Raw genomic sequence first — 25,694 nt, 5'->3', positions numbered from 1 at the left:
ACTGAACGAGATTCAACTCCGCTTTGGAAGTTTAATTGAACCCTAGTGTGCCATGCAAGAAAAACACTCTGCCTTTGAGAAACGGTTATTCTTGCACTCTACTGTGTTTCCTATAGGGCCAGTACAGTGTGCTAGCTCAAAACAAAAGAACTGTGCTTCCTACACAAACGGGGCATATCTAGTTCAACTCATTATTGGCAACTAACTAAAACAGGAGTTTCCCTTCATTCAAATACACTCTTCTTGCTCTGAACAGACGCAAATGCTATTTGCACTATGTATGGCCAGAATAGCACAAGATGGTATTCTTAGCCTGATTGAACACTTGCTGCGAGAATTTGGAAATCAACGTGATTCAACTCCGTTTAGGAAGTTAATTGAACCCTAATGTGCCTTGAAAGAAAAACACTCTGTTTTGAGAAACGGACATACATGCACTCTACTGTGTTTCCTATAGGGCCAGTACAGTGAGCTTGCTCAGAACAAATGAACTGTGCTTCCTACACAAACGGGGCATATCTAGTTCAACTCAGTATTGGAAACTAAGTAAAACGGGAGCTTCCCTTCATTCAAATACACTCTTCTTGCTGGGAACAGACGCGAGTGGTATTTGCACTGTGTATGGTCAGAAGAGCACAAGAGTGGTATTCTTAGCCTGAATGAACACTTCAGGCTAGAACTTGAAACTGAACGTGATACGACTCCACTGGGAAGTTTAATTGAACCCTAGTGTGCCATGCAAGAAAAACACTCTGCTTTTGAGAAACGGGCATTCTTGCACTCTACTGTGTTTCCTATAGTTCCAGTATAGTGAGCTAGCTCAGAAGAAAGAACTGTGCTTCCAACACAAACGGGGCATATCCAGTTCAACTCAGTATTGGAAACTAAGTAAAATAGGCGCTTCTCTTCAGTCCAATACACTCTTCTTGCTGGGAAGAGACGCGAATGCTATTTGCACTGTGTATGGCCAGAATAGCACAAGAGTGGTGTTCTTAGCCTGATTAAACATTGCTGCTAGAATTTTAAAATGAACGTGATTCAACTCCGTTTAGGAAGTATAATTGAACCCTAGTGTGCCATGCAAGAAAAACACTCTGCCTTTGAGAAACGGGTATTCTTGCACTCTACTGTGTTTCCTATAGGGCCAGTACAGTGAGCTAGCTCAAAACAAAAGAACTGTGCTTCCTACACAAACAGGGCATATCTAGTTCAACTCAGTATTTGAAACTAAGTAAAACAGGAGCTTCTCTTCATTCCAATACACTGTACTTGCTGGGAACAAACGCGAGTGCTATTTGCACTGTGTATGGCCAGAATAGCACAAGAGTGGTGTTCTTAGACTGAATGAACATTTGCTGATAGAACTTGAAACTGAACGTGATTCAACTCGGTTTAGGAAGAATAATTGCACCCTAGTGTGCCATGCAAAAAAAACACTCTGCTTTTGAGAAACGGGTATTCTTGCACAATTCTGTGTTTCCTATTGGGCCAGTACAGTGTGCTAGCTCAGAACAAAAGAACTGTGCTTCCTACACAAACGGGGCCTCTCCAGTTCAACTCAGTATTGGAAACTAAGTAAAACAGGAGCTTCTCTTCATTCCAATACACTGTACTTGCTGGGAACATACGCGAGTGGTATTTGCACTGTGTATGGCCAGAATAGCACAAGAGTGGTGTTCTTAGCCTGAATGAACCCTTGCTGCTAGAACTTGAAACTGAACGTGATTCCACTACGCTTAGGAAGTTTAATTGAACCCTAGTGTGCCATGCAAGAAAAACACTATGCTTTTGAGAAACGGGCATTCTTGCACAATACTGTGTTTCCTATTGGGCCAGTACATTGAGCTAGCTCAGAACTAAAGAACTGTGCTTCCTACACAAACGGGGCCAGTCCAGTCCAACTCAGTATTGGAAACTAAGTGAAACAGGAGCTTCTCTTCATTCCAATGCACTGTACTTGCTGGGAACAGACGCGAGTAGTATTTGCACTGTGTATGGCCAGAATAGCACAACAGTTGTGTTCTTAGCCTGAATGAACACTTCCTGCTAGAACTTGAAACTGAACGTGATTCAACTCCGTTTAGGAAGTTTAATTGAACCCTAGTGTGCAATGCAAGAAAAACACTCTGCTTTTGAGAAACGGGCATTCGTGCACTATACTGTGTTTCCTATAGGGCCAGTAGAGTGGGCTAGCTCAGAACAAAAGAACTGTGCTTCCTACACAAACTGGACCTATCTAGTTCATCTCAGTATTGGAAACTAAGTAAAACAGGAGCTTCTCTTCAATCCAATACACTGTACTTGCTGGGAACAGACGTGAGTGCTATTTGCACTGTGTATGGCCAGAATAGCACAAGAGTGCTGTTCTTAGACTGAATGAACACATGCTTCTAGAATTTGAAACTGATCGTGATTCAACTCGGTTTAGGAAGATTAATTGAACCCTAGTGTGCCAAGCAAGAAAAACACTCTGCTTTTGAGAAACGGGCATTCTTGTACTCTACTGTGTTTCCTATAGGGCCAGTACAGGTACCTAGCTCAGAACAAAAGTACTGTGCGTTCTACACAAACGGAGCCTATCTAGTTCAACTCAGTATTGGAAACTAAGTAAAACAGGAGCTTCTCTCAGTCCAATGCATTGTACTTGCTGGAAACAGAAGCGAGTGCTCTTTGAACTGTGTATGGCCATATCAGCAAAAGAGTGGTGTTCTTAGCCTGAATGAACACTTGCTGATAGAACTTAACTGAACGAGATTCAACTCCGCTTTGGAAGTTTAATTGAACCCTAGTGTGCCATGCTAAAAAACACTCTGCCTTTGAGAAACGGGCATTCTTGCACTCTACTGTGTTTCCTATAGGGCCAGTACAGTGAGCTAGCTCAAAACATAGAACTGTGCTTCCTCCACAAACGGGGCATATCTAGTTCAACTCAGTATTGGAAACTAAGTAAAACAGGAGCTTCTCTTCAGTCCAATACACTGTACTTGCTGGGAACAGACGTGAGTGGTATTTGTACTGTGTATGGCCAGATTAACTCAAGAGTAGTGTTCTTTGAGTGAATGAACACTTGTTGCTAGAACTTGAAACTGAACGTGATTCAACTCGGTTTAGGAAGATTAATTGAACCCTAATGTGCCAAGCAAGAAAAACACTCTGCTTTTGAGAAACGGGCATTCTTGTACTCTACTGTGTTTCCTATAGGGCCAGTACAGGTACCTAGCTCAGAACAAAAGTACTGTGCGTTCTACACAAACGGAGCCTATCTAGTTCAACTCAGTATTGGAAACTAAGTAAAACAGGAGCTTCTCTCAGTCCAATGCATTGTACTTGCTGGAAACAGAAGCGAGTGCTATTTGAATTGTGTATGGCCATATCAGCAAAAGAGTGGTGTTCTTAGCCTGAATGAACACTTGCTGATAGAACTTAACTGAACGAGATTCAACTCCGCTTTGGAAGTTTAATTGAACCCTAGTGTGCCATGCAAAAAAACACTCTGCCTTTGAGAAACGGGCATTCTTGCACTCTACTGTGTTTCCTATAGGGCCAGTACAGTGAGCTAGCTCAAAACATAGAACTGTGCTTCCTCCACAAACGGGGCATATCTAGTTCAACTCAGTATTGGAAACTAAGTAAAACAGGAGCTTCTCTTCAGTCCAATACACTGTACTTGCTGGGAACAGACGTGAGTGGTATTTGTACTGTGTATGGCCAGATTAACTCAAGAGTAGTGTTCTTTGAGTGAATGAACACTTGTTGCTAGAACTTGAAACTGAACGTGATTCAACTCGGTTTAGGAAGATTAATTGAACCCTAATGTGCCAAGCAAGAAAAACACTCTGCTTTTGAGAAACGGGCATTCTTGTACTCTACTGTGTTTCCTATAGGGCCAGTACAGGTACCTAGCTCAGAACAAAAGTACTGTGCGTTCTACACAAACGGAGCCTATCTAGTTCAACTCAGTATTGGAAACTAAGTAAAACAGGAGCTTCTCTCAGTCCAATGCATTGTACTTGCTGGAAACAGAAGCGAGTGCTATTTGAATTGTGTATGGCCATATCAGCAAAAGAGTGGTGTTCTTAGCCTGAATGAACACTTGCTGATAGAACTTAACTGAACGAGATTCAACTCCGCTTTGGAAGTTTAATTGAACCCTAGTGTGCCATGCAAAAAAACACTCTGCCTTTGAGAAACGGGCATTCTTGCACTCTACTGTGTTTCCTATAGGGCCAGTACAGTGAGCTAGCTCAAAACATAGAACTGTGCTTCCTCCACAAACGGGGCATATCTAGTTCAACTCAGTATTGGAAACTAAGTAAAACAGGAGCTTCTCTTCAGTCCAATACACTGTACTTGCTGGGAACAGACGTGAGTGGTATTTGTACTGTGTATGGCCAGATTAACTCAAGAGTAGTGTTCTTTGAGTGAATGAACACTTGTTGCTAGAACTTGAAACTGAACCCGATTCAACTCGGTTTAGGAAGTTTAACTGAACCCTAGTGTGCCTTGCAAAAAAAAACCCTCTGTTTTTGAGAAACTGGCATTCTTGCACTCTACTGTGTTTCCTATAGGGCCAGGACAGTAAGGTAGCTCAGAACAAAAGAACTGTTCTTGCTACACAAACGGGGCATATCTAGTTCAACTCAGTATTTGAATCTAAGTAAAACAGGAGCTTCTCTTCAGTCCAATACACTGTTCTTGCTGGGAACAGACGCGAATGCTATTTGCACTGTGTATGGCCAGAAGAGCACAAGAGTGGTGTTCTTAGCCTGATTAAACCTTGCTGCTAGAATATGGAAATGAACGTGATTCAACTCCGTTTAGGAAGTTTAATTGAACCCTAGTGCCATGCAAGAAAAACACTCTGCTTTTGAGAAAAGGGCATTCTTGCACTCTACTGTGTTTCCTATAGGGCCAGTACAGTGAGCTAGCTCAGAACAAAAGAACTGTGCTTCCTACACAAACAGGGCATATCTAGTTCAACTCAGTATTGGAAACTGAGTAAAACAGGAGCTTCTCTTCAGTCCAATACACTGTACTTGCTGGGAACAAACGCGAGTGCTATTTGCACTGTGTATGGCCAGAATAGCACAAGAGTGGTGTTCTTAGCCTGAATGAACACTTTCTGCTAGAACTTGAAACTGAACGTGATTCAACTCCGCTTAGGAAGTTTAATTGAACCCTAGTGTGCCATGCAAGAAAAACACTCTGCTTTTGAGATACGGGCATTCTTGCACTCTACTGTGTTTCCTATATTTCCAGTACAGTGAGCTAGCTCAGAACAAAAGAACTGTGCTTCCTACACAAACGGCACATATCTCGTTCAACTCAATATTGGAAACTATGTAAAACATGAGCTTCTCTTCAGTCTGGTACACTGTACTTGCTGGGAACAGACGCAAATGCTATTTGCACTTTGTATGTCCAGAATACCGCAAGAGTGGTTTTCTCAGCCTGAAAGAACACTGGCCGCTAGAACTTGAACCTGAACGTGATTCAACTCCGTTTAGGAAGTTTAATGGAACCCTAGTGTGCCATGCAAGAAAAACACTCTGCTTTTGAGAAACGGGCATTTTTGCACTCTACTGTGTTTCCTATAGGGCCAGTACAGTGAGCTAGCTCAGAACCAAAGAACTGTGCTTCCTACACAAACAGGGCATATCTAGTTCAACTCAGTATTGGAAACGAAGTAAAAAGGAACTTCTCTTCAGTCCAATGCATTGTACTTGCTGGAAACAGAAGCGAGTGCTATTTGAACTGTGTATGGCCATATCAGCAAAAGACTGGTGTTCTTAGCCTGAATGAAGACTTGTGATAGAACTTAACTGAACGTGATTCAACTCCGCTTTGGAAATTTAATTGAACCCTAGTGTGCCATGCAAGAAAAACACTCTGCCTTTGAGAAACGGGTATTCTTGCACTCTACTGTGTTTCCCATAGAGCCAGTAAAGTGTGCTAGCTGAAAACAAAAGAACTGTGCTTCCTACACAAACGGGGCATATCTAGTTCAACTCATTATTGGAAACTAACTAAAACAGGAGCTTCCCTTCATTCAAATACACTCTTCTTGCTGGGAACAGACGCAAATGCTATTTGCACTGTGTATGGCCAGAATAGCAGTAGATGGTATTCTTAGCCTGATTGAACACTTGCTGCTAGAATTTGGAAATCAACGTGATTCACCTCCGTTTAGGAAGTTAATTGAACCCTAATGTGCCTTGAAAGAAAAACACTCTGTATTGAGAAACGGACATTCTTGCACTCTACTGTGTTTCCTATAGGGCCAGTACAGTGAGCTAGCTCAGAACAAATGAACTGTGCTTCCTACACAAACGGGGCATATCTAGTTCAACTCAGTATTGGAAACTGAGTAAAACAGGAGCATCCCTTCATTCAAATACACTCTTCTTGCTGGGAACAGACGCGAGTGGTATTTGCACTGTGTATGGTCAGAAGAGCACAAGAATGGTATTCTTAGCCTGAATGAACACTTGAGGCTAGAACTTGAAACTGAACGTGATTCGACTCCACTGGGAAGTTTAATTGAACCCTAGTGTGCCATGCAAGAAAAACACTCTGCTTTTGAGAAACGGGCATTCTTGAACTCTACTGAGTTTCCTATAGTTCCAGTACAGTGAGCTAGCTCAGAAGAAAGAACTGTGCTTAAAACACAAACGGGGCATATCCAGTTCAACTCAGTATTGGAAACTAAGTAACACAGGAGCTTCTCTTCAGTCCAATACACTCTTCTTGCTGGGAAGAGACGCGAATGCTATTTGCACTGTGTATGGCCAGAATAGCACAAGATTGGTGTTCTTAGCCTGATTAAACCTTGCTGCTAGAATTTTAAAATGAACGTGATTCAACTCCGTTTAGGAAGTATAATTGAACCCTAGTGTGCCATGCAAGAAAAACACTCTGCCTTTGAGAAACGGGTATTCTTGCACTCTACTGTGTTTCCTATAGGTCCAGTACAGTGAGCTAGCTCAAAACAAAAGAACTGTGCTTCCTACACAAACAGGGCATATCTAGTTCAACTCAGTATTTGAAACTAAGTAAAACAGGAGCTTCTCTTCATTCCAATACACTGTACTTGCTGGGAACAAACGCGAGTGCTATTTGCACTGTGTATGGCCAGAATAGCACAAGAGTGGTGTTCTTAGACTGAATGAACACTTGCTGATAGAACTTGAAACTAAACGTGATTCAACTCGGTTTAGGAAGATTAATTGAACCCTAGTGTGCCATGCAAGAAAAACACTATGCTTTTGAGAAACGGGCATTCTTGCACAATACTGTGTTTCCTATTGGGCCAGTACAGTGTGCTAGCTCAGAACAAAAGAACTGTGCTTCCTACACAAACGGGGCCTCTCCAGTTCAACTCGGTATTGGAAACTAAGTAAAATAGGAGCTTCGCTCAGTCCAATACACTGTACTTGCTGGGAACAGATCCGAATGCTATTTGCACTGTGTATGGCCAGAATAACACAAGAGTGCTGTTCTTAGCCTGAATGAACACTTGCTGCTTGAACTTTAAACTGAACATGATTCAACTCCGTTTAGGAAGTTTAATTGAAACCTAGTGTGCAATGCAAGAAAAACACCTTGCTTTCGAGAAACGGGCATTCTTGCACTCTACTGTGTTTTCTACAGGGCCAGTACAGTGAGCTAGCTCAGAACAAAAGAACTGTGCTTCCTACACAAACGGGGCATGTCTAGTTCAACTCAGTATTGGAAACTAAGTAAAACAGGAGCTTCTCTTCAGTCCAATACACTGTACTTGCTGGGAACAGACACCAGTGCTATTAGCACTGTGTATGGCCAGAATAGCACAAGAGTGGTGTTGTTAGCCTGATTGAACACTTGCTGCTAGCACATCCAACTGAACGTAATTCAATTGGTTTAGGAAGTTTAACTGAACCCTAGTGTGCCATGTAAGAAAAACCCTCTGCTTTTTAGAAACTGGCATTCTTGCACTCTACTGTGTTTCCTATAGGGCCAGGACAGTAAGGTAGCTCAGAACAAAAAGAACTGTTCTTGCTACACAAATGGGGTATATCTAGTTCAACTCAGTATTTGAAATTAAGTAAAACAGGAGCTTCACTTCAGTCCAATACACTGTTCTTGCTGGGAAAAGATGCGAATGCTATTTGCACTGTGTATGGCCAGAATAGCACAAGAGTGGTGTTCTTAGAATGATTGAACCTTTTCTGCTAGAATTTGGAAATGAACGTGATTCAACTCCGTTTAGGAAGTTTAATTGAACCCTAGTGTGCCATGCAAGAAAAACACTCTGCTTTTGAGAAACGCGCATTCAAGCACACTACTGTGTTTCCTATAGGGCCAGTACAGTGATCTAGCTCAGAACAACAGAACTGTGCATCATACACAAACGGGGCATATCTCGTTCAACTCAGTATTGGAAACTAAGTAAAACAGGAGCTTCTCTTCAGTCCAATACACTGTACTTGCTGGGAAGAAAAGCGAGTGCTATTTGCACTGTGTATGGCCAGAATAGCACAAGAGTGGTGTTCTTAGCCTGAATGAACCCTTGCTGCTAGAACTTGAAACTGAACGTGATTCAACTACGCTTAGGAAGTTTAATTGAACCCTATTGTGCCATGCAAGAAAAACACTCTGCTTTTGAGAAACGGGCATATTTGCACTCTTCTGTGTTTCCTATATTTCCAGTACAGTGAGCTAGCTCAGAAGAAAGAACTGTGCTTCCTACACAAACGGCGCATATCTCGTTCAACTCAATATTGGAAACTATGTAAAACATGAGCTTCTCTTCAGTCTGGTACACTGTACTTGCTGGGAACAGACGCAAATGCTATTTGCACTTTGTATGTCCAGAATACCGCAAGAGTGGTTTTCTCAGCCTGAAAGAACACTGGCCGCTAGAACTTGAACCTGAACGTGATTCAACTCCGTTCAGGAAGTTTAATGGAACCCTAGTGTGCCATGCAAGAAAAACACTCTGCTTTTGAGAAACGGGCATTTTTGCACTCTACTGTGTTTCCTATAGGGCCAGTACAGTGAGCTAGCTCAGAACCAAAGAACTGTGCTTCCTACACAAACAGGGCATATCTAGTTCAACTCAGTATTGGAAACGAAGTAAAAAGGAACTTCTCTTCAGTCCAATGCATTGTACTTGCTGGAAACAGAAGCGAGTGCTATTTGAACTGTTTATGGCCATATCAGCAAAAGAGTGGTGTTCTTAGCCTGAATGAACACTTGCTGATAGAACTTAACTGAACGTGATTCAACTCCGCTTTGGAAATTTAATTGAACCCTAGTGTGCCATGCAAGAAAAACACTCTGCCTTTGAGAAACGGGTATTCTTGCACTCTACTGTGTTTCCCATAGGGCCAGTAAAGTGTGCTAGCTCAAAACAAAAGAACTGTGCTTCCTACACAAACGGGGCATATCTAGTTCAACTAATTATTGAAAACTAACTAAAACAGGAGCTTCCCTTCATTCAAATACACTCTTCTTCCTGGGAACAGACGCAAATGCTATTTGCACTGTGTATGGCCAGAATAGCACTAGATGGTATTCTTAGCCTGATTGAACACTTGCTGCTAGAATTTGGAAATCAACGTGATTCAACTCCGTTTAGGAAGTTAATTGAACCCTAATGTGCCTTGAAAGAAAAACACTCTGTATTGAGAAACGGACATTCTTGCACTCTACTGTGTTTCCTATAGGGCCAGTACAGTGAGCTAGCTCAGAACAAATGAACTGTGCTTCCTACACAAACGGGGCATATCTAGTTCAACTCAGTAATGGAAACTAAGTAAAACAGGAGGCTCCCTTCATTCAAATACACTCTTCTTGCTGGGAACAGACGCGAGTGGTATTTGCACTGTGTATGGTCAGAAGAGCACAAGAATGGTATTCTTAGCCTGAATGAACACTTGAGGCTAGAACTTGAAACTGAACGTGATTCGACTCCACTGGGAAGTTTAATTGAACCCTAGTGTGCCATGCAAGAAAAACACTCTGCTTTTGAGAAACGGGCATTCTTGCACTCTACTGAGTTTCCTATAGTTCCAGTACAGTGAGCTAGCTCAGAAGAAAGAACTGTGCTTAAAACACAAACGGGGCATATCCAGTTCAACTCAGTATTGGAAACTAAGTAACACAGGAGCTTCTCTTCAGTCCAATACACTCTTCTTGCTGGGAAGAGACGCAAATGCTATTTGCACTGTGTATGGCCAGAATAGCACAAGATTGGTGTTCTTAGCCTGATTAAACCTTGCTGCTAGAATTTTAAAATGAACGTGATTCAACTCCGTTTAGGAAGTATAATTGAACCCTAGTGTGCCATGCAAGAAAAACACTCTGCCTTTGAGAAACGGGTATTCTTGTACTCTACTGTGTTTCCTATAGGTCCAGTACAGTGAGCTAGCTCAAAACAAAAGAACTGTGCTTCCTACACAAACAGGGCATATCTAGTTCAACTCAGTATTTGAAACTAAGTAAAACAGGAGCTTCTCTTCATTCCAATACACTGTACTTGCTGGGAACAAACGCGAGTGCTATTTGCACTGTGTATGGCCAGAATAGCACAAGAGTGGTGTTCTTAGACTGAATGAACACTTGCTGATAGAACTTGAAACTAAACGTGATTCAACTCGGTTTAGGAAGATTAATTGAACCCTAGTGTGCCATGCAAGAAAAACACTATGCTTTTGAGAAACGGGCATTCTTGCACAATACTGTGTTTCCTATTGGGCCAGTACAGTGTGCTAGCTCAGAACAAAAGAACTGTGCTTCCTACACAAACGGGGCATATCAAGTTCAACTCAGTATTGGAAAGTAAGTAAAACAGGAGCTTCTCTTCAGTCCAGTACACTGTACTTCCTGGGAACAAACACGAGTGCTATTTGCACTGTGTATGGCAAGAATAGCACAAGAGTGGTGTTCGTAGCTTGTGTGAACACTTGCTGCTATAACTTGAAACTGAACATGATTTAACTCCGTTTAGGAAGTTTAATTGAACCCTAGTGTGCCATGCAAGAAAAACACTCTGCTTTTCAGAAACAGGAATCTTGCTCTATACTGTGTTTCCTATAGGGCCAGTACAGTGAGCTAGCTCAGAACAAAAGAACTTTGCTTCCTACACAAACGGGTCATATCCGGTTCAGCTCAGTATTGGAAACTAATTCAAACAGTAGCTTCTCTTCAGTCCAATAAACTGTTCTTGCTGGGACAGACGCGAGTGGTATTTGCAAGGTGTATGGCCAGAATAGCACAAGAGTGGTGTTATTATCATGAATGAACACTTGCTGCTACAAATTGAAACTGAACGTGATTGAACTCCGTTTAGGCAGTTTAATTGAACCCTAGTGTGCCAATCAAGAAAAACACACTGCTTTTGAGAAACGGACATTCTTGCACTCTACTGTGTTTCCTATAGGGCCAGTACAGTGAGCTATCTCAGAACAAAAGAACTGTGCTTCCTACACAAACAGGGCATATCTAGTTCAACTCAGTATTGGAAACTAATTAAAACAGGAGCTTCTCTTCAGTCCAATACACTGTATTTGCTGGGAACAGACGCGAGTGATATTTGCACTGTGTATGGCCAGAATATCACAAGAGTGGTGTTCTTAGCATGAATGAACACTTGCTGCTAGAACTTCAAACTGAACGTGATTCAACTCGGGTTAGGCAGTTTAATTGAACCCTAGTGTGCCATGCAAGAAAAACACTCTGCTTTTGAGAAACGGGCATTCTTGCACTCTACTGTGATTCCTATAGTTCCAGTACAGTGAGCTAGCTCAGAACAAAAGAACTGTGCTTCCACCACACACGGGGCATATCCAGTTCAACTCAGTATTGGAAACTAAGTCAAACAGGAGCTTCTCTTCAGGCCAATACACTGTACTTGCTGGGAACAGACACGAGTGCTATTAGCACTCTGTATGGCCAGAACAGCACAATAGTAGTGTTCTTAGCCTGAAAGAACGCTTGCAGCTATAACTTGAAACTGACCGTGATTCAACTCGGTTTAGGCAGTTTAATTGAACCCTAGTGTGCCAAGCAAGAAAAACACTCTGTTTGAAAAACGGACATTCTTGCACTCTACTGTTTTTCCTATAGGGCCAGTACAGTGAGCTAGCTCAGAACAAAGAACTGTGCTTCCTACACAAACGGGGCATATCTAGTTCAACTCAGTATTGGAAACTAAGTAAAACAGGAGCTTTGCTCAGTCCAATACACTGTACTTGCTGGGAACAGATGCGAATGCTATTTGCACTGTGTATGGCCAGAATAGCACAAGAGTGCTGTTCTTAGCCTGAATGAACACTTGCTGCTTGAACTTTAAACTGAACATGATTCAACTCCGTTTAGGAAGTTTAATTGAAACCTAGTGTGCAATGCAAGAAAAACACCTTGCTTTCGAGAAACGGGCATTCTTGCACTCTACTGTGTTTTCTACAGGGCCAGTACAGTGAGCTAGCTCAGAACAAAAGAACTGTGCTTCCTACACAAACGGGGCATGTCTAGTTCAACTCAGTATAGGAAACTAAGTAAAACAGGAGCTTCTCTTCAGTCCAATACACTGTAGTTGCTGGGAACAGACACCAGTGCTATTAGCACTGTGTATGGCCAGAATAGCACAAGAGTGGTGTTGTTAGCCTGATTGAACACTTGCTGCTAGCACATCCAACTGAACGTAATTCAATTGGTTTAGGAAGTTTAACTGAACCCTAGTGTGCCATGTAAGAAAAACCCTCTGCTTTTTAGAAACTGGCATTCTTGCACTCTACTGTGTTTCCTATAGGGCCAGGACAGTAAGGTAGCTCAGAACAAAAAGAACTGTTCTTGCTACACAAATGGGGTATATCTAGTTCAACTCAGTATTTGAAACTAAATAAAACAGGAGCTTCACTTCAGTCCAATACACTGTTCTTGCTGGGAACAGATGCGAATGCTATTTGCACTGTGTATGGCCAGAATAGCACAAGAGTGGTGTTCTTAGAATGATTGAACCTTTTCTGCTAGAATTTGGAAATGAACGTGATTCAACTCCGTTTAGGAAGTTTAATTGAACCCTAGTGTGCCATGCAAGAAAAACACTCTGCTTTTGAGAAACGCGTATTCAAGCACACTACTTTGTTTCCTATAGGGCCAGTACAGTGATCTAGCTCAGAACAAAAGAACTGTGCATCATACACAAACGGGGCATATCTAGTTCAACTCAGTATTGGAAACTAAGTAAAACAGGAGCTTCTCTTCAGTCCAATACACTGTACTTGCTGGGAAGAAAAGCGAGTGCTATTTGCACTGTGTATGGCCAGAATAGCACAAGAGTGGTGTTCTTAGCCTGAATGAACCCTTGCTGCTAGAACTTGAAACTGAACGTGATTCAACTACGCTTAGGAAGTTTAATTGAACCCTAGTGTGCCATGCAAGAAAAACACTCTGCTTTTGAGAAACGGGCATTTTTGCACTCTTCTGTGTTTCCTATATTTCCAGTACAGTGAGCTAGCTCAGAACAAAATAACTGTGCTTCCTACACAAACGGCGCATATCTCCTTCAACTCAGTATTGGAAACTAAGTAAAACATGAGCTTCTCTTCAGTCCAGTACACTGTACTTGCAGGGAACAGACGCAAATGCTATTTGCACTGTGTATGGCCAGAATACCACAAGAGTGGTTTTCTTAGTCTGAATGAACACTTGCTGATAGAACTTGAAACTGAACGTGATTCAACTCTGCTTAGGAAGTTTAATTGAACCCTAGTGTGCCATGCAAAAAAAAACACTCTGCTTTTGAGAACCGGGCATTCTTGCACTCTACTGCGTTTCCTATAGGGCCAGTACAGTGAACTAGCTCAGAACAAAAGAACTGTGCTTCCTACACAAACGGCGAATATCTCGTTCAACTCAGTATTGGAAACTAGGTAAAACAGGAGCTTCTCTTCAGTCCTATACACTGTACTTGCTGAGAACAGACACGAGTGGTATCTGCACTGTGTATGTCCAGAATAGCACAAGAGTGGTGTTCTTAGCCTGAAAGAACACTTGCCGCTAGAACTTGAACCTGAACGTGATTCAACTCCGATTAGGAAGTTTAATGGAACCCTAGTGTGCCATGCAAGAAAAACACTCTGCTTTTGTGAAACGGGCATTCTTGCACTCTACTGTGTTCCCTATAGGGCCAGTACAGTGAGCTAGCTCAGAACCAAAGAACTGTGCTTCCTACACAAACAGGGCATATCTAGTTCAACTCAGTATTAGAAACGAAGTAAAAAGGAACTTCTCTTCAGTCCAGTGCATTGTACTTGCAGGAAACAGAAGCGAGTGCTATTTGCACTGTGTATGGCCAGAATAGCACAAGAGTTGTGTTCTTAGCCTGAATGAAAACTTCCTGCTAGAACTTGAAACTGAACCGGATTCAACTCGGTTTAGGAAGTTTAATTGAACCCTAGTGGGCCATGCAAGAAAAACACTCTGATTTTGAGAAACGGGCATTCTTGCACTCTACTGTGTTTCCTATAGTGCCAGTACAGGTACCAAGCTCAGAACGAAAGAACTGTGCTTTCTACACAAACGGGGCCTATCTAGTTCAACTCAGTATTGGAAACTAAGTAAAACAGGAGCTTCGCTCAGTCCAATACACTGTACTTGCTGGGAACAGATCCGAATGCGATTTGCACTGTGTATGGCCAGAATAGCACAGGAGTGCTGTTCTTAGTCTGAATGAACACTTGCTGCTAGAACTTGAAACTGAACATGATTCAACTCCGTTTAGGAAGTTTAATTGAACCCTAGTTTGCAATGCAAGAAAAACACCTTGCTTTTGAGGAACGGGCATTCTTGCACTCTACTGTTTCCTAAAGGTCCAGTACACTGAGCTAGCTCAGAACTAAAGAACTGTGCTTCCTACAAAAACGGGGCATATCAAGTTCAACTCAGTATTGGAAAGTAAGTAAAACAGGAGCTTCTCTTCAGTCCAGTACACTGTACTTCCTGGGAACAAACACGAGTGCTATTTGCACTGTGTAAGGCAAGAATAGCACAAGAGTGGTGTTCGTAGCTTGTGTGAACACTTGCTGCTATAACTTGAAACTGAACATGATTTAACTCCGTTTAGGAAGTTTAATTGAACCCTAGTGTGCCATGCAAGAAAAACACTCTGCTTTTCAGAAACAGGAATCTTGCTCTATACTGTGTTTCCTATAGGGCCAGTACAGTGAGCTCAGCTCAGAACAAAAGAACTTTGCTTCCTACACAAACGGGTCATATCCGGTTCAGCTCAGTATTGGAAACTAATTCAAACAGTAGCTTCTCTTCAGTCCAATAAACTGTTCTTGCTGGGACAGACGCGAGTGGTATTTGCAAGGTGTATGGCCAGAATAGCACAAGAGTGGTGTTATTATCATGAATGAACACTTGCTGCTACAAATTGAAACTGAACGTGATTGAACTCCGTTTAGGCAGTTTAATTGAACCCTAGTGTGCCAATAAAGAAAAACACACTGCTTTTGAGAAACGGACATTCTTGCACTCTACTGTGTTTCCTATAGGGCCAGTACAGTGAGCTATCTCAGAACAAAAGAACTGTGCTTCCTACACAAACAGGGCATATCTAGTTCAACTCAGTATTGGAAACTAAGTAAAACAGGAGCTTCTCTTCATTCCAATACACTGTATTTGCTGGGAACAGACGCGAGTGATATTTGCACTGTGTATGGCCAGAATAGCACAAGAGTGCTGTTCTTAGCATGAATGAACACTTGCTGCTAGAACTTCAAACTGAACGTGATTCAACTCGGGTTAGGCAGTTTAATTGAACCCTAGTGTGCCATGCAAGAAAAACACTCTGCTTTTGAGAAACGGGCATTCTTGCACTCTACTGTGATTCCTATAGTTCCAGTACAGTGAGCTAGCTCAGAACAAAAGAACTGTGCTTCCACCACACACGGGGCATATCCAGTTCAACTCAGTATTGGAAACTAAGTCAAACAGGAGCTTCTCTTCAGTCCAATACACTGTACTTGCTGGGAACAGACACGAGTGCTATTAGCACTCTGTATGGCCAGAACAGCACAATAGTAGTGTTCTTAGCCTGAAAGAACGCTTGCAGCTACAACTTGAAACTGACCGTGATTCAACTCGGTTTAGGCAGTTTAATTGAACCCTAGTGTGCCAAGCAAGAAAAACACTCTGTTTGAAAAACGGACATTCTTGCACTCTACTGTTTTTCCTATAGGGCCAGTACAGTGAGCTAGCTCAGAACAAAGAACTGTGCTTCCTACACAAACGGGGCATATCTAGTTCAACTCAGTATTGGAAACTAAATAAATCAGGAGCTTCTCTTCAGTCCAATACACTGTAAGTGCTGGAAACAGGCACGAGTGATTTTTGCACTGTGTTTTGCCACAATAGCACAAGAGTGGTGTTCTTAGACTGAATGAACACTTGCTGCTAGATCTTGAAACTGAACGTGATTCAACTCCGTTTAGGAAGTTTAATTGAACCCTAGAGTGCCATGCAAGAAAAATAAGCTGCCTTTGAGAAACGGGCATTCTTGCACTCTACTGTGTTTCCTATAGGGCCAGTACAGTGAGCTGGCTCAGAACTAAAGAACTGTGCTTCCTACACAAACGGGTCATATCCAGTTCAACTCACTATTGGAAACTAAGTCAAACAGGAGCTTCTCTTCAGTCCAATAAACTGTTCTTGCTGGGACAGACGCGAGTGGCATTTGCACTGTGTATGGCCAAAATAGCACAAGAGTAGTGTTCTTAGACTGAATGAACACTTGCTGCGACAACTTGAAACTGAACGTCATTCAACTCCGTTTAGGCAGTTTAATTGAAACCTAGTGTGCCAAGCAAGAAAAACACACTGCTTTTGAGAAACGGGCATTCTTGCACTCTAGTGTTTTTCCAATAGGGCCAGTACAATGAGCTATCTCAGAACAAGAGACCTGTGCTTCCTACACAATCGGAAGAAAACTAGTTCAACACAGTATTGGAAACTAAGTAAAACAGGAGCTTCTCTTCAGTCCAATACACTGTACTTGCTGGGAACAGACATGAGTGATATTTGCACGGTTTATGGCCAGAATAGCACAAGAGTGGTGTTCTTAGACTAAATGAACACTTGCTTCTACAACTTGAAACTGAACGTGATTCAACTCGGTTTAGGCAGTTTAATTGAACCCTAGTGTGCCATGCAAGAAAAACACTCTGCTTTTGAGGAACGGGCATTCTTGCACTCTACTGTGTTTCCTATATGTCCAGTACATTGAGCTAGCTCAGAACTAAAGAACTGTGCTTCCTACACAAACGGGGCATATCTAGTTCAACTCAGTATTGGAAAGTAAGTAAAACAGGAGCTTCTCTTCAGTCCAGTACACTGTATTTCCTGGGAACAAACGGGAGTGCTATTTGCACTGTGTATGGCCAGAATAGCACAAGAGTGGTGTTCTTAGCTTGAATGAACACTTGCTTCTATAACTTGAAACTGAACGTGATTCAACTCCGTTTAGGAAGTTTAATTGAACCCTAGAGTGCCATGCAAGAAAAACACTCTGCTGTGTGAACCAGGAATCTTGCTCTCTACTGTGTTTCCTATAGGGCCAGTACAGTGAGCTAGCTCAAAACAAAAGAACTGTGCTTCCTACACAAAAAGGGCTTCTCCAGTTCAACTCAGTATTGGAAACTAAGTAAAACAGGAGCTTCTCTTCATTCCAATACACTGTACTTGCTGGGAACAGACGCGAGTGGTATTTGCACTGTGTATGGCCAGAATAGCACAAGAGTTGTGTTCTTAGCCTGAATGAACACTTCCTGCTAGAACTTGAAACTGAACTGGATTCAACTCGGTTTAGGAAGTGTAATTGAACCCTAGTGGGCCATGCAAAAAAAACACTCTGCTTTTGAGAAAAGGGCATTCTTGCACTCTACTGTGTTTTCTATAGGGCCAGTACATTGAGCTAGCTCAGAACAAAAGAACTGTGCTTCCTACACAAACGGGGCATATCTAGTTCAACTCAGTATTGGAAACTAAGTAAATAGGAGCTTCTCTTCAGTCCAATACACTGTACTTACTGGGAACAGACGAGAGTGCTATTTGAACTGTGTATGGCCAGAATAGCACAAGAGTGGTGTTCTTGACTGAATGAAAACTTGCTGATAGAACTTGAAACTGAACGTAATTCAACTCGGTTTAGGAAGATTAATTGAACCGCAGTGTGCCATGCAAGAAAAACACTCTACTTTTGAGAAACGGGCATTCTTGCACTCTACTGTGTTTCCTATAGGGCCAGTACAGGTACCTAGCTCAGAACAAAAGAACTGTGCTTCCTACACAAACGGGGCATATCTAGTTCAACTCAGGATTGGAAACTAAGTAAAACAGGAGCTTCTCTTCAGTCCAATACACTGTACTTGCTGGGAACAGACGCGAGTGCTGTTTGCACTGTGTATGGCTAGAATAGCACAAGAGTGGTGTTCTTAGCCTGAATGAACACTTGCAGCTAGAACTTGGAAATGAACGTATTCAACTCCGTTTAGGAAGTTTAATTCAACCCTAGTGTGCCATGCAAGAAAAACACTCTGCCTTTGAGAAACGGGCATTCTTGCACTCTACAGTGTTTTCTATAGGGCCAGTACATTGAGCTAGCTCAGAACAAAAGAACTGTGCTTCCTACACAAACGGGGCATGTCTAGTTCAACTCAGTTTTGGAAACTAAGTAAAACAGTAGCTTCTCTTCAGTCCAATACACTGTACTTGCTGGGAACAGACACCAGTGCTATTTGCACGGTGTATGGCCAGAATGGCACAAGAGTGGTGTTGTTAGCCTGATTGAACACTTGCTGCTAGCACTTGAAACTGAACGTGATTCAATTGGTTTAGGAAGTTTAACTGAACCCTAGTGTGCCATGCAAGAAAAACCCTCTGCTTTTGATAAACTGGCATTCTTGCACTCTACTGTGTTTCCTATAGGGCCAGAACAGTAAGGTAGCTCAGAACAAAAGAACTGTTCTTGCTACACAAACGGGGTATATATAGTTCAACTCAGTATTTGAAACTAAGTAAAACAGGAGCTTCACTTCAGTCCAATGCACTGTTCTTGCTGGAAACAGATGCGAATGCTATTTGCACTGTGTATGTCCAGAATAGCACAAGAGTGGTGTTCTTAGCCTGAAAGAACACTTGCCGCTAGAACTTGAACCTGAACGTGATTCAACTCAGTTTAGGAAGTTTAATGGAACCCTAGTGTGCCATGCAAGAAAAACACTCTGCTTTTGTGAAACGGCATTCTTGCACTCTACTGTGTTTCCTATAGGGCCAGTACAGTGAGCTAGCTCAGAACCAAAGAACTGTGCTTCCTACACAAACAGGGCATATCTAGTTCAACTCAGTATTAGAAACGAAGTAAAAAGGAACTTCTCTTCAGTCCAATGCATTGTACTTGCTAGAAACAGAAACGAGTGCTATTTGAACTGTGTATGGCCATATCAGCAAAAGAGTGGTGTTCTTAGCCTGAATGAACACTTGCTGATAGAACTTCAAACTGAACGTGATTCAATTCCGCTTTGGAAGTTTAATTGAACCCTAGTGAGCCATGCAAGAAAAACACTCTTATTTTGAGAAAAGGGCATTCTTGCACTCTACTGTGTTTCCTATAGGGCCAGTACAGTGAGCTAGCTCAAAACAAAAGAACTGTGCTTCCTACAAAAATGGGGCCTATCTAGTTCAACTCAGTATTGGAAACTAAGTAAATAGGAGCTTCTCTTCAGTCCAATACACTGTACTTACTGGGAACAAACGCGAGTGCTATTTGCACTGTGTATGGCCAGAATAGCACAAGAGTGGTGTTCTTAGACTGAATGAACACTTGCTGATAGAACTTGAAACTGAACGTAATTCAACTGGGTTTAGGAAGATTAATTGAACCCTAGTGTGTCATGCAAGAAAAACACTATGCTTTTGAGAAACGGGCATTCTTGCACAATACTGTGTTTCCTATTGGGCCAGTACAGTGTGCTAGGTCAGAACAAAAGAACTGTGCTTCCTACACAAAGGGGGCCTCGCCAGTTCAACTCAGTATTGGAAACTAAGTGAAACAGGAGCTTCTCTTCAGTCCAATACACTGTACTTGCTGGGAACAGACGCGAGTAGTATTTGCACTGTGTATGGCCAGAATAGCACAAGAGTTGTGTTCTTAGCCTGAATGAACACTTCCTGCTAGAACTTGAAGCTGAACCGGATTCAACTCGGTTTAGGAAGTTTAATTGAACCCTAGTGGGCCATGCAAGAAAAACACTCTGATTTTGAGAAAAGGGCATTCTTGCACTCTACTGTGTTTCCTATAGGGCCAGTACAGTGAGCTAGCTCAAAACAAAAGAACTGTGCTTCCTACACAAACGGGGCCTATCTAGTTCAACTCAGTATTGGAACCTAAATAAATAGGAGCTTCTCTTCAGTCCAATACACTGTACTTACTGGGAACAGACGAGAGTGCTATTTGCACTGTGTATTGCCAGAATAGCACAAGAGTGGTGTTCTTAGACTGAATGAACACTTGCTGATAGAACTTGAAAGTGAACGTAATTCAACTCGGTTTAGGAAGGTTAATTGAACCGCAGTGTGCCATGCAAGAAAAACACTCTGCTTTTGAGAAACGGGCATTCGTGCACTCTACTGTGTTTCCTATAGTGCCAGTAGAGATACCTAGCTCAGAACGAAAGAACTGTGCTTTCTACACAAACGGGGCCTATCTAGTTCAACTCAGTATTGGAAACTAAGTAAAACAGAAGCTTCGCTCAGTCCAATACACTGTACTTGCTGGGAACAGATCCGAGTGCTATTTGCACTGTGTATGGCCAGAATAGCACAAGAGTGCTGTTCTTAGCCTGAATGAACACTTGCTGCTAGAACTTGAAATTGAACATGATTCAACTACGTTTAGGAAGTTTAATTGAACCCTAGTTTGCAAAGCAAGAAAAAAACCTTGCTTTTGAGGAACGGGCATTCTTGCACTCTACTGTGTTTCCTATAGGTCCAGTACACTGAGCTAGCTCAAAACTAAAGAACTGTGCTTCCTACACAAACGGGGCATATCAAGTTCAACTCAGTATTGGAAAGTAAGTAAAACAGGAGCTTCTCTTCAGTCCAGTACACTGTACTTCCTGAGAACAAACACGAGTGCTATTTGCACTGTGTATGGCAGAATAGCACAAGAGTGGTGTTCGTAGCTTGTGTGAACACAGGCTGCTATAATTTGAAACTGAACATGATTTAACTCCGTTTAGGAAGTTTAATTGAACTCTAGTGTGCCATGCAAGAAAAACACTCTGCTTTTCAGAAACAGGAATCTTGCTCTCTACTGTGTTTCCTATAGGGCCAGTACAGTGAGCTAGCTCAGAACAAAAGAACTTTGCTTCCTACACAAACGGGTCATATCCGGTTCAACTCAGTATTGGAAACTAATTCAAACAGTAGCTTCTCTTCAGTCCAATAAACTGTTCTTGCTGGGACAGACGCGAGTGGTATTTGCACTGTGTATGGCCAGAATAGCACAAGAGTGGTGTTCTTATCATGAATGAACACTTGCTGCTACAAATTGAAACTGAACGTGATTCAACTCGGTTTAGGAAGTTTAATTGAACCCTAGTGTGCCAATCAAAAAAACACACTGCTTTTGAGAAACGGACATTCTTGCACTCTACTGTGTTTCCTATAGGGCCAGTACAGTGAGCTATCTCAGAACAAAAAAACTGTGCTTCCTACACAAACAGGGCATATCAGGTTCAACTCAGTATTGGAAACTAAGTAAAACAGGAGCTTGTCTTCAGTCCAATACACTGTACTTGCTGGGAACAGACACGAGTGATATTTGCACTGTGTATGGCCAGAATACCACATGAGTGGTGTTCTTAGCATGAATGAACACTTGCTGCTAGAACTTCAAACTGAACGTGATTCAACTCGGTTAGGCAGTTTAATTGAACCCTAGTGTGCCATGCAAGAAAAACACTCTGCTTTTGAGAAACGGGCATTCTTGCACTCTACTGTGTTTCCTATAGTTCCAGTACAGTGAGCTAGCTCAGAACAAAAGAACTGTGCTTCCAACACACACGGGGCATATCCAGTTCAACTCAGTATTGGAAACTAAGTCCAACAGGAGCTTCTCTTCAGTCCAATACACTATACTTGCTGGGAACAGACACGAGTGCTATTTGAACTGTGTATGGCCAGAATAGCACAATAGCAGTGTTCTTAGCCTGAAAGAACGCTTGCAGCTACAACTTGAAACTGAACGTGATTCAACTCGGTTTAGGCAGTTTAATTGAACCCTAGTGTGCCAAGCAAGAAAAACACTCTGCTTTTGAAAAACGGGCATTCTTGCACTCTACTGTACTTCCTATAGTGCCAGTACAGTGAGCTAGCTCAGAACAAAGAACTGTGCTTCCTACACAAACGGGGCATATCTAGTTCAACTCAGTATTGGAAACTAAATAAATCAGGAGCTTCTCTTTAGTCCAATACACTGTAAGTGCTGGAAACAGGCGCGAGTGATTTTTGCACTGTGTTTTGCCAGAATACCACAAGAGTGGTGTTCTTAGACTGAATGAACACTTGCTGCTAGATCTTGAAACTGAACGTGATTCAACTCCGTTTAGGATGTTTAATTGAACCCTAGAGTGCCATGCAAGAAAAACAAGCTGCTTCTGAGAAACGGGCATTCTTGCACTCTACTGTGTTTCCTATAGGGCCAGTACAGTGAGCTGGCTCAGAACTAAAGAACTGTGCTTCCTACACAAACGGGTCATATCCAGCTCAACTCAGTTTTGGAAACTAAGTCAAACAGGTGCTTCTCTTCAGTCCAATAAACTGTTCTTGCTGGGACAGACGCGAGTGGCATTTGCACGGTGTATGGCCAAAATAGCACAAGAGTAGTGTTCTTAGACTGAATGAACACTTGCTGCGACAACTTGAAACTGAAGGTGATTCAACTCGGTTTAGGCAGTTTAATTGAACCCTAGTGTGCCAAGCAAGAAAAACACACTGCTTTTGAGAAACGGGCATTCTTGCACTCTACTGTGTTTCCAAAGGGGACAGGACAATGAGCTAGCTCAGAACAAGAGACCTGTGCTTCCTACACAATCGGAAGAAAACTAGTTCAACACAGTATTGGAAACTAAGTAAAACAGGAGCTTCTCTTCAGTCCAATACACTGTTCTTGCTGGGAACAGACATGAATGATATTTGCACGGTGTATGGCCAGAATAGCACAAGAGTGGTGTTCTTAGCTTGAATGAACACTTGCTGCTATAACTTGAAACTGAACGTGATTCAACTCGGTTTAGGCAGTTTAACTGAACCCTAGTGTGCCATGCAAGAAAAACACTCTGCTTTTGAGGAACGGGCATTCTTGCACTCTACTGTGTTTCCTATAGGACCAGTACACTGAGCTAGCTCAGAACTAAAGAACTGTGCTTCCTACACAAACGGGGCATATCTAGTTCAACTCAGTATTGGAAAGTAAGTAAAACAGGAGCTTCTCTTCAGTCCAGTACACTGTATTTCCTGGGAACAAACGCGAGTGCTATTTGCACTGTGTATGGCCAGAAGAGCACAAGAGTGGTGTTCTTAGCTTGAATGAACACTTGCTGCTATACTTGAAACTGAACGTGATTCAACTCCGTTTAGGAAGTTTAATTGAACCCTAGAGTGCCATGCAAGAAAAACACTCTGCTTTGAGAACCAGGAATCTTGCTCTCTACTGTGTTTCCTATAGGGCCAGTACAGTGAGCTAGCTCAAAACAAAAGAACTGTGCTTCCTACACAAACAGGGCCTCTCCAGTTCAACTCAGTATTGGAAACTAAGTAAAACAGGATCTTCTCTCAATTCCAATACACTGCACTTGCTGGGAACAAACGCGAGTGCTATTTGCACTGTGTATGTTCAGAATAGGACAAGAGTGCTGTTATTAGACTGAATGAACACTTGCTGATAGAACTTGAAACTGAACGTGATTCAACTCGGTTTAGGAAGATTAAATGAACCCTAGTGTGCCATGCAAGAAAAACACTATGCTTTTGAGAAACGGGCATTCTTGCACAATACTGTGTTTCCTATTGGACCAGTACAGTGTGCTAGCTCAGAACAAAAGAACTGTGCTTCCTACACAAACGGGGCCTCTCCAGTTCAACTCGGTATTGGAAACTAAGTAAAACAGGAGCTTCTCTTCATTCCAATACACTGTACTTGCTGGGAACAGACGCGAATGGTATTTGCACTGTGTATGGCCAGAATAGCACAAGAGTTGTGTTCTTAGCCTGAATGAACACTTCCTGCTAGAACTTGAAACTGAACCGGATTCAACTCGGTTTAGGAAGTTTAATTGAACCCTAGTGGGCCATGCAAAAAAACCACTCTGCTTTTGAGAAAAGGGCATTCTTGCACTCTACTGTGTTTCCTATAGGGCCAGTACAGTGAGCTAGCTGAAATCAAAAGAACTGTGCTTCCTACACAAACGGGGCCTTTCTAGTTCAACTCAGTATTGAAAACTACGTAATAGGAGCTTCTCTTCAGTCCAATACACTGTACTTACTGGGAACAGACGAGCCTGCTATTTGCACTGTGTATGGCCAGAATAGCACAAGAGTGGTGTTCTTAGACTGAATGAACACTTGCTGATAGAACTTGAAAGTTAACGTGATTCAACTCCTTTTAGGAAGATTAATTGAACCGCAGTGTGCCATGCAAGAAAAACACTCTGCTTTTGAGAAACGGGCATTCTTGCACTCTACTGTGTTTCCTATAGGGCCAGTACAGGTACCTAGCTCAGAACAAAAGAACTGTGCTTTCTACACAAACGGGGCCTATCTTGTTCAACTCAGTATTGGAAACTAAGTAAAACAGGAGCTTCGCTCAGTCCAACACACTGTACTTTTGGGAACAGATCCGAATGCTATTTGCACTGTGTATGGCCAGAATAGCACAAGAGTGTTTTCTTAGCCTGAATGAACACTTGCTGCTAGAACTTGAAACTGAACATGATTCAACTCCGTTTAGGAAGTTTAATTGAACCCTAGTGTGCAATGCAAGAAAAACACCTTGCTTTCGAGAAACGGGCATTCTTGCACTCTACTGTGTTTCCTATAGGGCCAGTACTGTGAGCTAGCTCAGAACATAGAACTGTGCTTCCTCCACTAACGGGGCATATCTAGTTCAACTCAGTATTGGAAACTAAGTAAAACAGGAGCTTCTCTTCAGTCCAATACACTGTACTTGCTGGGAACAGACGCGAGTGCTGTTTGCACTGTGTATGGCTAGAATAGCACAAGAGTGGTGTTCTTAGCCTGAATGAACACTTGCTGCTAGAACTTGGAAATGAACGTATTCAACTCTGTTTAGGAAGTTTAATTGAACCCTAGTGTGCCATGCAAGAAAAACACTCTGCCTTTGAGAAACGGGCATTCTTGCACTCTACAGTGTTTTCTATAGGGCCAGTACTGTGAGCTAGCTCAGAACAAAAGAACTGTGCTTCCTACACAAACGGGGCATGTCTAGTTCAACTCAGTATTGGAAACTAAGTAAAACAGTAGCTTCTCTTCAGTCCAATACACTGTACTTGCTGGGAACAGACACCAGTGCTATTTGCACTTTATATGGCCAGAATAGCACAAGCGTGGTGTTTTTACCCTGATTGAAC

This window comes from Peromyscus maniculatus, chromosome 23, assembly GCF_049852395.1.
Source record: "Peromyscus maniculatus bairdii isolate BWxNUB_F1_BW_parent chromosome 23, HU_Pman_BW_mat_3.1, whole genome shotgun sequence".
NCBI lineage: Eukaryota > Metazoa > Chordata > Mammalia > Rodentia > Cricetidae > Peromyscus > Peromyscus maniculatus.
The sequence above is the reverse complement of the archived record's forward strand: the minus strand, read 5'-3'. Positions refer to the sequence as shown.